This window comes from Silene latifolia, chromosome 6 (assembly GCF_048544455.1).
Source record: "Silene latifolia isolate original U9 population chromosome 6, ASM4854445v1, whole genome shotgun sequence".
NCBI lineage: Eukaryota > Viridiplantae > Streptophyta > Magnoliopsida > Caryophyllales > Caryophyllaceae > Silene > Silene latifolia.
Window position 1 is genome coordinate 40,494,765 of NC_133531.1, and position 13,095 is coordinate 40,507,859.

The 13,095-nt window shown below is 38.3% G+C and overlaps 1 non-coding gene across 1 annotated transcript; it reads left to right on the forward strand.

Annotated features, from left to right (window-relative positions):
- Positions 1–11,242: 11,242 nt before the first annotated feature.
- On the forward strand, positions 11,243–11,349 carry LOC141588837 (small nucleolar RNA R71). Its single transcript, XR_012519807.1, has one exon. It is a non-coding gene; the product is annotated as a small nucleolar RNA R71 (small nucleolar RNA).
- The last annotated feature ends 1,746 nt before the right edge of the window (positions 11,350–13,095 follow it).

Below are 13,095 nucleotides of genomic sequence, written 5' to 3' on the forward strand. Positions count from 1 at the left end.
CTACCACACCTAGGTCGAGCTACCTTGCACCTATGCCGAGCTACCTCCTCCCCATTGAGAGGATTGCAGCTCCACCACCTAGGAGACGTGAGGAGGTACCTTCTACTCCTTCCCATGCACCACCACTGTCCCAAGGTCCAAGCCTTGGATTTCCACCATTCCTTCATGGTGTTCGGCCCTCTTATGCGGAGATACCTCCATTTCCCCATGTCTACCGACCCTATGCACCTCCTCCCCCTCCTCTGAGCTCCCCGCCATCGGCCATGGATATATTGATGGGTATGATAAGCAACATGGATGTTAGGATCCACCGAGGGCAAGAAGACAACTATTTGGCCCTTTATCCTCAATATTACCATATGCCATAACAAGGGTTTATTGATCCTAATGGTCCTAGGCCTTCTTGGGTGCAACCACGCCTTGTGTTCCCAAACCAAGGCATGAATGAAGATGACCAAAGAGGAGGAGAGGAAGAAGAAGAAAGTGAAAATGATGATAGCCTTAATGATAGAGGCTTTGATTGAGGTCGTGATTGTAAGACTCTTCTTTCCCTATCTCTCATGTATAGTTTGCATTATAATATATCTCACATGATTAGATTAGTTTGCATTATATTATATCTCACATGATTCATGTAGATAGTTTCATATAGATTAGATTTCATGCATGGTCACTAATGGCCGAACCTATTTCTTTCTACACTAGAAATAGTGTTTAAATCGGTTTGGGGAGGTTTGATCATAAGTGACCATAGTTTAAATCATGCATCATTTAGTGTAATGTAGATTGCATTCATTTGTTATATATGTCATATAGAACTGTATCTAGTTAGAGCATGCATTCATTCATATCATATCATTGCATTTGTAATTTATTTCAAAAAATCAAAAAAATCCAAAAAACATGTATTTCCTTTTTATTCCTACTCCTACATGTACATTAAGGACAATGTCCAAAATAAAGTGGGGGATGGGAATTTATATTCCAAAAATGATAAAAAATAAAAAATTTTGAAAAATCACAAAAATATGTCTTTTAATTTCATAAAACAAAAACCCATAAAATTTGAAAATTTCAAAAACCAAAAACATGTTCTTTAATTTAGTAGTGTAGAATTGTATATACTTGTGTTTTTGTTCTCTTCTCACATAGATACAACATTACATCTGAGGCATTAGTAAGGGAAAATGAAGACCACTTGGTATGATCGTTCTAATCTCTATTTCCCTTCCATTTATTTTCATTATTCATATGAGGAGGATGGGCTTACATGTCAAGGAGGATGTGGTGTATTTTGTTGTTGCGGTTTGTGTATCTATGTGTTGTTAGGAGTTGCATTTAGTTTATATGACATACTAGTTGGTAGAAGCATATGCATTAGGATGTATAAATGTTAGTTGCATCATGGCATGTAGTTTGCATGTTAGAAAATTTTTGTGAAACCATCTCATTGGGAAGCTTGACAAGTGTATATAGGCCCTAGTAGATGCTTTTTCTTCTTAAGACTTTGCTTGTTAGAATACTTATAAAACACTCTAGGATGTGTCATTCTAGTATCCTTTGACCCATGGATTAAGGCCTAGTCAAGAGTGTCATGTGGTGTGATAACTCCTTGGCTACTATTTATTCCAAGGTGACCCTTGAAACCATGCAACCATCATTCATCCATGTTCTACCACAATTTTATCATCAAAAAGGTAATGGGCACAAAAATTGTTCAAAAATATTGAGTTCAATAAATGAAATGAATAGTCAAAAAGTTTGCAAAATGCATCAAAAAGAAAAGAGGAGTGACAAAAATAAAAACTCTTATGCTTCAAATATAAGGCACCCTCGTTACTAATTGGGGTGACTTTTAAAATGTTCAAAATAAAATGCAAAAGTTGAAAGTTGTCAAGTATTGAAATGCCAAACATCAAAAGAAATGGCAAAAAGAAAATGTTCTCAAATGTTATATGCCACAAGAAATTGTGGGAAAAACAACAACAAAAGCAAACTCCCAAATGAAACTCAAATCCTTTTGATCCCTTTATCCATCATATCCATTTTTGTGCATGGCAGAGAGGGGACGACCCTTCTTCTTGTATAGGCAAGAAGGGGAATTCCGCGATCCTCCAGTGTTTCTAACACCATAGGGAGTCTACTCTTGACGAAAGCATTTAACGATTGAGGACAAAGGTACCCTAGCTTGACACAACTTGGAGGTGATTTATTGGTATCCTTCTAGGCTTAGTAGTTTGAAGAAACCATATCTATAATGGAATGTGTACCCTTGAATTTCTTCCCCTTTAGATAATTTCTGCCACTTAGATGAGGAAAGTGACTATTCTTTTGTAGATGCATCTATTACTTGATTTACGTGCTTTAATGATTGGATGTATCGCCATTTTGGCAAGCCCCACCTTGCCTAGCAAGAAGGCATCCTACCTCATGGTTGTCTTGTTGTGAGTTGAAGGGGCGGAGTGAGACCCGCTAATTGTCTCACATTGGCTATATTCTTATGTGAGTTTAAATAAGGGTCCTAGCTTTTGTCACCTCTTTACTCGGGACGAGTAAAGGTTCGGTTTGGGGATATTTGATGTGAACATTATTTACGCACATTTAGTCCCCTAATTGAACCTATTTTGCATACTTTTATAACATTTCGTGACCATTTTATCCGTCAAATGCTTTCTATTTTGCTTTCCTAGTGCATTTTATATGTGTTATAGGAAAGGAGATAATAAGGCAGAAATTCCCGTCTTTCATGCATATTTGGAAGCTTGTTGACGATATTTGATGGACTAAGTATGAAGAGGAGGCAAGAATGATGACCAAGAAAGAAGAAATCAAGAGTATATAGAGGCATCTTAGGCTTAAAAGCAAAAAGAAAGGGAACAGCAGCTCACCCGCGCGGGTCAAGCTTATCTGGAGCGGGATACTGGTCAACCCGCTCGGGTTGAAGCTCAGGATGCTCGTTTTCTGCTCGGGACGAGCGCATTGTTGGACAGGAAGCTTTTCCTTGCTACGTGATCCATGATCCGCGCATATTTCTTAAAAGACTAGCAAAAAGGAGACTCGCATCTTTCTTTGAGAGGAGTATTTCCCTACCCAACAATTAGCATTGTTATTTACTAAATTATCCTTGCTTAACCTAATGATGTACTACTATATATACCCCATTTTTAATAATCAAACCATCAAGTTTTTATTAGATTAAATCAATCCTTCTTTAGTTTAGGTTAAGTCTTCATTAGCTGTAGATTAGAATAGATTACTCTTTAATCTTTCCACAAATCACACATTAATCTTTCCTTTAATTATTGTTCAAATTTATTATTGAGTAATTCAAGTTTATTATTGGGTAATTAGAAGATCATTTGGGTTTATTGGGAGATTGACAACCTTCCATCAATCATCAAGTACTTCTATTATTCTTTGCATTATTATTTCGGAATCTCCATAGGTATAATTCTCTTAATCCTTGTTTTAATTATTGTTAATCTTTCTTACTTGTTCATCGTGTTTTGCCTTGTTAATATGATTGACAACCTTGTTAGCATGTTAAACTTAATAATGAGTGAGTAGTCTCTTAGTTAGGATTAATGGGTAATTAGGGGAAACCAACATGGGGGATGATTCATGCTTAATCTAATATGTTCACGTAATTTATTTGCTTGCTTGTTGTGATGTCAACCTATGCACATGTTATGTTTGATGAAATGCTAAGCCTATGAATCCTTGCATTGTTTACCCATCACTTACCTTTTCAATGAGACTTGTAACACATAAACCAACTCGAGTCTCATTAGACCATGCATATAGTTGAGTAGGGAGGATTAAGTCGACTTGTAGGTGTTGTAAAATCTAATCGATTCGGCTCCGGGACCCAACTCTTCCTAAGAACTGTAAGACATACACCAACTCGGTTCCTTTACAACAATAATTGTTTGCTTATAATTGAGAACATGTTTGTATGATCAACTCCCATGATTTCCTTATGAACCCATGATATCCTAGCATTTTTACTCATTTGTTTACATCTTTCCTTTTGTTGCTTGTTTATTGCTTTTATTATATTAGAATCATCAACCAATTATAATTGTGACAACCCCATGCACAACCATAATTAGATTGAATAATTTGAGTAACCACCATCCCATGGATCGACCTAGACTTACCACTAACTAGATGTTTGTTGAGAATTATAAATGTGTTTGTTTGAGAGCCCCAACGACACTCTCATCAATGCTAGAAAGTATGGGAACGAGGTTAATTCGGGGACTAAATGTGCTCAAATATGAGTCACATAAAACATCCCCAAACTGAACCTTTGCTCATCCCGAGTAAAGAGGTGACTAAAACTATGACCTTTATTTAAACTAGCCTGCTAATATAGCCGATATGAGACAATTAGCGAGTCTCACTCCGCCCCTTCATCTCACAACAAGACATCCATGAGGTAAGGTGCTTTCTTGCAAGGCAAGGTGGGGCTTGCCAAAATGACGATACATCCAAGCATTAAGCACACAAAACAAGTAATGGATGCATCTACAAAAAGGAGTAGCCACTTTTCTCATCTAAGTGGCGGAAATTATCTAGAAGAGAAGAAATCTAAGGGTACACACTCCATTATAGATATGGCTTCTTCAAGTTACTAAGCCTAGGAGGATACCAACAAATCACCTCCAAGTTGTGTCAAGCTAGGGTACCTTTGTCTTCAATCGCTAAATGCTTTTGTCAAGAGTAGACTCCTTATGGTGTTAGAAACACTGTAGGATCGCGGAATTCCTCTTCTTGCCTAGACAAGAAGAAGGGTCGTCCTCTCTCCACCATGCACAAAAGTGGGATCAATGAAAAAAGGGATCATATGATTTGAAGTTTCATAATGGGAGTTTGCATTTGATTTTGTTATACCCCCCAATTCTCTTGTGGCATTTGACATTTTTGAGAACAATTTCTTTGCCATTTCTTTGATGTTTGGCATTTTGATACTTGACAACTTTCGACTTTTGCATTTTTTGGAACATTTTCAAAGTCACCCTAATTTGTAACGAGGGCACTTTTATTTGAAGCATAAGAGCTCTTATCTTTGTACTCCTCTTTTCTTTGATGTAATTTTCAAACTTCTTGTTTTTCATTTTGATGCTTAAACTCAAATTCATAATTTTTTGCCCATTCCCTTTTTATTGACAAAATATGATAGAAGTGGAAGATGGTTGCATGGTTTCAAGGGTCACCTTGGAATAAACGGTAGCCAATGAGTTATCACGCCACAAGGTACTCTTGACTAGGCCTTAGTCCATGGGTCAAAGGATACTAGCATGACACATCCTAGGGTGTTTTAGAGGTATTCTAATTAGCAAAGTCTCAAGGAGAAAAAGTATCTACAAGGGCTTTATATACACTTGTCAAGTTTCCCAAATAGATGTTTTCACAAATTTTTTTCTAAAATGCAACTACATGCCATGATGTAACTAACAAATGTACAACTCTAATGCATATGCTTTTATCAACTAGTATGCCATATAAACTAAATACAACTCCTAACAACACATTGGTTCATACTGCATCAACCAAAATAAAGCCACATAGTCATTAACCTAGAGAGGAAAAAGGAAATTTCGAAAGATCATACCATGCGGTCTTCATATTCCTCATGCTTCGGATGTGGCGTAGTCGATCCAATGTGATAAGAGTGACAAACAAACACAAGTATATACACAAAATACAATTCTACACTATAAAGGAATTCTTCAATATTTATCATTTTGATTTTAAATGCTAAGTTAGAATTTCCCATCCCCACACTAGTACGGGCATTGTCCTCAATGGCCAATACGATAGGAAATTATGCAATGCAAGCTATATGAAAATGCATGATTTCTACACTAGTATGCAAACTATATGACATATATACAAGTGATGCAATCTAATCTACCCTATATGATGCATGCTTTCGATTAATTGGAGAGCCAATTTGAATCGTCTCGCATTCCTTCTGTGTGAACTTCCCCAAACCAATCAAAACACTATTTCTAGTGTCAAAATAGGGAAGTTTATTCACAAGGCAAGGATGCAATGCATCATTTCTAAATTGTCATTTTGGATTTTGCAAACGGGAACAAAATATGAGACACCTCAATGGAAACGAGGTGGGAGTCTTTTAAATGGTTCTAGGACTCAAAACTACCAAGAGCCAAGATTGACTCTACAAATGATCAAGATTAAAAATTTAATAATAAGAGATAAAAACAAAGCTAAAGGAGGTGTAGGAAACTCACAATGGAATAGGTTGAAGTCAAGTAATCAACCCCGCACTTCTGGTATCCTCCAATAAGCCTTATCAACCCTCAATTATCGCTCATTGGGACATCATCATAACCGGCCTTATCGCCAGTTGAAGTCAAGTAATCAACCCCGCACTTGTGGTATCCTCCAATAAGCCTTATAAACCCTCAATTGTCGCTCATTGTGACATCATCATAACCGGCCTCATCGCCGCCATCATCATCATCACTTTCATCATCAATTTCTTCATTATCTTCTTCATCACCCACCTCCATTAACCCGGAGGATTCACCACTTTCATCATCATCATTGGAACTTGAACCTTGCTCTTCTTCTTCTTGGCATGAACCAGTACCTTCCCCGTCTTTAACAACAACAACCTCCTTTCCATTAGCCACCCGACTATCCTTTTCAACATCTTTAGAAGCACTAGGAAAGAATACCTCTTTATCCTCCCAACTAGGCCAAGGACATGAAGGATAAAGAAGTCCTTGCTTAGCTAGATGTAGTAGGGGTGGATATTGGGCACGGTAAGAATTCACCCGGTCATCGTGAGTTTCTTTATGCATTTGTTGCATTAAATAGGTTAAATAGTCATTGCCTACCATAACATTAGAGCCACTTGGTTTGAATTCTTGGTAGGCAAAATGATAGGGTGGAGTCATAATGGTAGAGGAGGAGGGCTTTGCAATTGGATCCCTATGTTGCTTAATTATCACTTCGGCTTTTTCGGAGACGGGTAATAGGTAGTTTGGTCTACGGACGGAGATACGGCAAATCTTGTTGCGCAAGACAATGGACTTGGCTTCTTTGATGAGCCAATCATATTTTTGGTCAATTTTGTTATTCTTGACCCAATGAAATTTGTTGATAATAGTGCTCATATCAGGAAGGCTGCTCCCCTTAACCGGTTTGTAGGTGTTATCCTTGTTGAAGTCCGGGTTAAAGTGTTTAGCTAACCACGTTACCAAGCCCCGTTTACAATGAAGGCCGCTCCATCTTTCCCATTATCAATCTCAAGCCACCGATCAAGCAATAGTTGAAGAATGTTGTACTTTTTGGTGAACTTCCCATTGATATTCATAAAGGACTCAAGGTAGACAAAATCAAGTTCGGTGAAGTGGTTGATGTCTTTCCTACCAATCAAGGTATTGGCCACAAACTTGTGCCACACTCTTATGCCCGGATGGTGAACATATAAAGCATGGCACTCCCGGAAAGAATCAAATTTACGACCGGTTATAGCTTTACAAAGGGATGAGGCATCATACTTCAAAGGCTTTTTCTCAAAATGATCATATCGCAGAAGACCAAACACTTTACCAAACTCACTCTTAGTCATTCTTCTACTCTTGCTCTCAAGACGGAACTCAACATAATTTCGAGTCTCTATCTTATACATCCTCAAGGAGCTTATGAACTCCATGGTCAATGAGGGGTAAGTCAATTCATCCATTTCAAAGAGGGTTATCAACCCCATGGACTCGAAAAATGCTCTAGTTCGCTCAAGTACACCCAATTTTCCGAAAGTGTCTTGACAAATAAACTTGGTAGCCACAATAGTCTTTTGGCAAGGGATAAAAATGCAATCCTATGCTTATCGGTTAAGAAAGTTACCTCCGAAAAATTTGACAATTGTTCTACAACCGGAGTAGATGTGGTAGCTTCCTCAATAGGATTGACAGTTACTTGGACTTCCTCCCTTGGTTGAGCTTCTACCAAAGCCTTAGATGCAATTAGAGCTTGTTGCCTCTTTGATAAGTTTGTTGTTTTGGGTGCCTTGGTTCCGCTTTTGGTCCTTGCCATTGTATTCTCCTTCTCAAATTGGTATCAACAAACTAAGATGTTCCTTGAATGTTCCTCGCTTCTTCAAACTTCAATCAATTCCTCAATCAATTTAGGATTTTCGAAATTTTGCCCAAACCCTAGACAATTGATTCAATTTGTGAGGAAATTAATGTTTAGATGGTCTTTTGTTGATGAAGGAGTGATTTAATCTTGTTTTGAGCAAGTTTTGTTTGGATTGTGGTGAATTATGTTGAGATATTGATGTTTTTGAATGAGGGGATTGAAGGTTGGCCTGGGACGCTCGGATTTTAAACGGGACGCGCGGATTGTCTTACAGGACATTCTGAAATAACAAAGTAGTGCTGGGACGCGCGGATTTGTTTCAGCTTGAGGGATTTCTGCTGAGACGCTCGGATTTTGCTTGGGACGTGTAGATTTTCTGACAGCAAAATTTTATAAACTTGAAGGCTCCCAGGACCCGCAGATTAGTAGCAAGGCGAGCGTCCTAATGTTAGTTTGCGCAGATTTTCTAACAGGACGTCTCTCACATATTGAAGTTTCCCAGCTCCCACATCCTAAGGCCAGGACGCGCGGATTGAGCCTAGGGACGCTAGGATTGTACTCAGCTCCCACGAGCTCAGGTCTGCTCGTGGGGATTCCACTTCCCGTGTCATTCTTCCCTCCTTTCCTTGTTAAATGTTGTGGGTTGCACTACAAAGGCTTGGTTAGCCTAGGCATTTTCCACCTCCACACTTGATCAAACACTACACATTAAAACACGTTAAAATACCTCCCTCACTTGCTCTCATGTCAAAAATCTTGATCAAAGCACAAAAATGCAAATCCAAAAATGACAAAGATGCAATAAAGGAAATAAAAATGCTAGTTAAGGGGTTAGAATATTTACAAATAGTGGTTTAGGGAGGACTCCACCAAACTCTCCTTCTTGGATGAGATGTCAAGGGAGCAAAGCCAAGGTGTTCTTGATGTTGCTCAACACCTTGTAAAAGTAGTCGAAGGCTTGCTCATTTTTATGATAAAGATCTTGCATAGATCTTTGTGCATTGTTTTCTTCATTGTTGTAGTTCGAGTCAAAGTGATGACAAGGTTCCACAAAGTCTTGGTCTAAGGTCATAGCATTTCCAATATAAGGATTGACTAATCCTTCAAACTCATCGTCCCATAGACCACAAACTTCACTAGCTTGTTCCCCAATGATGTCATGCGTTGACAAGAGCAACTCTTCTTTCTTGTTGTCATGGCTAATGAGGCCTTCTTCGTTGCTTGTCATGATGGGTGCGCTATTCAACCTCTCATTGTTGTTGTTGTTGAAAATTCCTTGCTCTCCGAATAGAGCTACTTGAAGGTCCTCCACTTTCTCCTTCCATATGGGTGATGTTTCTTTACCCATGGCTTGATCTTTGCATAGAGATTCTAACTTCTTTCTATCACTTTCTCGGCTATAGTGATCGACCATGAAGCATGGCTCATGTAATGGGGGAGCTCTCATTGTTTTTTCAAGATTGAAAGTAATTGTCTCGTCCCCTACTTCAAGTGTGAGCTCTCCATGATTCACATCGATTACCGCTCCCGCGGTATGCAAGAAAGGTCTTCCTAAGATGATAGGAATGTTGGAATCCTCCTCCATGTCTACAATGACAAAGTCTACCGGGATGAAGAATTTGCCAATTCTTACGGGCACATCCTCCCATACTATTAGAGGTATCTTTGTTGATCGATCCGCCATTTGAAGAGTAATTTTGGAGCATTTGAGCTCTCCCATTCCTAGCCTCTTACATACCGAGTATGGCATGACACTTACACTTGCTCCAAGATCACATAATGCTTTGTTGATTGTAGTGTCGCCAATGGTACGTGGAATAGAAAAACTTCCCGGATCTTTCAGCTTTAGAGGGGAACTCCCTTGAAGAATAGCACTACTCACTTTGGTAAAGGCAATAGTCTCCAACTTTCGGATGGATTTCTTATTGGTAAGAATATCCTTCATGTACTTTGCATAAGCCGGAACATGATTGATCAATTCTGTGAATGGGATTGAGACTTCTAAGTTCTTCACAATTCCATGAACTTTCCAAGTTGCTCGTCAAACTTAGGCTTAGCTTGGCAACTTGGGAATGGAAGTGTAATCACAATAGGCTCTTTTTCTTTAGCCTTCTCTTCATTCTTCTTATTTTAAGGTTCATTGGTAGTAGGATCTACCTCCTTAGAGTTATCCACAACTCTTTGCTTGGCACTAGCATCCACAATATCTTCATCAATTTCCCTCTTCGGCCCTTCATATCTTGTACCACTCCTCAAATGGATGGCACTAATCATTTCATGTCTTGAAGGGTTACCTTGAGGCGGTAATTGCCCCTTTTGTCTTTGAGAGCTAGAAGATGCTAATTGAGTCATTTGAGTCTCTAACATTTTGGTGTGGGCAAGTATATTGTTGATGGTGATTTCCTTAGCATGGCTATCTTTTTGTATTTGGGTGAAAAATTCTTGTTGGTTCTTTTGCATTTGGAGGACCACTTTTTGAACATCAAAGCTTTGGTCATTTGATTGGTTGTAGGAAGGTTGATTTCGATATCCTTGGCTTTGGTTGAAAAAGGGTCTTTGAGCTTGATTTCTCATTGGAGGTGGGGTGTATGTTGGTTGGGGGTTTTGGACATTTTGGCTCTTGTATGAAAGATTTGGATGAAATTTGGTATTCTCATTATAGTAGTTGGAATAAGGGGTGCCACTCTTGTATGCTTGGAAAGCATTCACTTCTTCATTTGTTCCCCTACATTCATTTTGATCATGTCCCAAGGTTCCAAAACTTTCACATACTCCATTTGGAATTGAGGATGATGCCACCATAGCATTGACATGTTGTTTGGGAGATTTGGAAGCTTCATTAAGCTTGGTCATAGCCTTCTCAAACTTTAAATTGATGGTGTCGATATGAGCACTTAGTTGAGCACCCAATTGTGTGATGGAATCTACCTCATGCTTTCCTCCTCTAGTGGCCTTTCGAGGCCTACTATATTGGGAATTATGAACCGCCATCTCTTCGATTTTGGCCCATATTTGATTGTCATCAACTTCGGTAAACATCCCATTGGATCCCATATTAAGCACATTACATGAGTCTTCATATAAGTCGTTCTAAAATTGTTGAACAAGGAACCACTCACTAAGCCCATGGTGTGGACAAGAACGACAAATGTCCTTAAATCTCTCTCATGCTTCATATAATGATTCCTCATCCCTTTGCTTGAACCCGGTGATTTGGGCTCTCAACATATTAGTCTTCTCCGGAGGATAGAATTTCTTGTAGAAGGCAAGTGCTAGCTTCTTCCATGAATCAATACCAAGGGTATCCTTATCTAGGCTCTTTAACCATTGCTTTGCGGTACCGATTAAAGAAAAAGGAAACAATACCCATCGGATTCTGTCTTGAGTAACTCCGGTTTGAGAAATTGCATCACAATAGTCGCAAAAAGTCTCCATATGTGAATGAGGATCTTCACTAGGCATCCCTCCAAATTAACTTCTCTCAACTAATGGGATGAATGCGGATTTGGCAATGAAATTACCGGTTAAATATGGTGGTGTAGGAATACTGTTTGGTACGTTCTCCTCGGTTAGTACGGAATGAGATGAAAATTTAGGCATTGTGGGTTGGTTTTATGGTTGGTTTGGAATTGGGTTATCATCTCCTTCTCTTGCAAAAGGGTTGACAAACTCAATGTTCTTTGGTTGAATGTCCACAATCTCTCCAATACCTAAATCTCTTGAAGTACCTCTAGCAACTCTTCTATTGTTGGTTAAGGTCCTTTCAATCTCGAAATCAATAGGTAATAAATTACCTTGTGATCTACTAGTCATGCAAAATATCAAACAACTAGAAAACAATTAGAACAACCTTGAGGAGATTGACTTCCCCAAGGTAAAGAAAGACACAACTAAAAACAATTAACGAAAATCAAATCAATTGAACACCGTCCCCGGCAACAGCGCCATTTTTTGGTGAGGCTTTATTGTGTGTAATGCTTAGTCGTTGTCCCTACCTAACCAAAAAAATATTTATAACTTCACAAACTACTCTTAGTAAAGAGGTAAGTAAAGGTCGGATCCCAAGGACGGGCATCGATTTAAGATTTCAATTGCAAGTAGTTATGTCTTAGGGTGTCACAAATTGGGTTGAGATGAGATATAATCTAAACTAATCAACAAGATGAATGTAAATTAATGAAAACAAAGTAAAGCAATTAAAGGGATTTGTAAACAATTGATTAAAGGCACAAGGGTGTCATGGGTTTATAGGGGATTCATGAAAATAGATCATACAAACATGTTCTCAATTAGAAGCAAGCATTTATTGTTGTGATGGGATCGAGTTAGTGTTTATCTTACAATCCCTAGGAAGATTTAGGTCCCGGAGCCGAGTCGATCAAGAATTTATAACACCTAAAAGTCAACTTATTCTCTTCCTATTCAACTCTATGCATGGTCTAACAAGGCTCGAGTTGGTTTATGTCTTACAAGCCTCATTGAAATGATAAGAGATGGGTAAAAAAATGCAAGGTTTCATAGCCTAACATTTCATCAAACATAGCATGTGCATAGGTTGAAATCACAACAAGAAAGCAATTTAATTATGAAAACATATTAGATTAAGCATAGATTAAATCCCATGATTATTTCCCCTAATTCCCCATTAACCCTAGCTAAAGGACTACTCACTCATGATCAAGTTTAACATGCTAATAAGGTTGTCAATCATACTAACAAAGCAAAACATGATGAATAAATGATATGATTAAACAATAATTAAGCAAGGGTAAAAGAGATTATACCTACTTGAGATGATCCAAATAATAAAGCAAAGAATAATAGAAGTAAACTTGATGATTGATGGAAGATTGTCAATCTTCCAATAAACCCAGATAATCTTCTAATTACCCAACTAAAACTAAGAACAATTGAGAGATTAAGGAAAGATTAAGATGTGATTAATATTGAAATGTGTATTACAATTTTGATTAA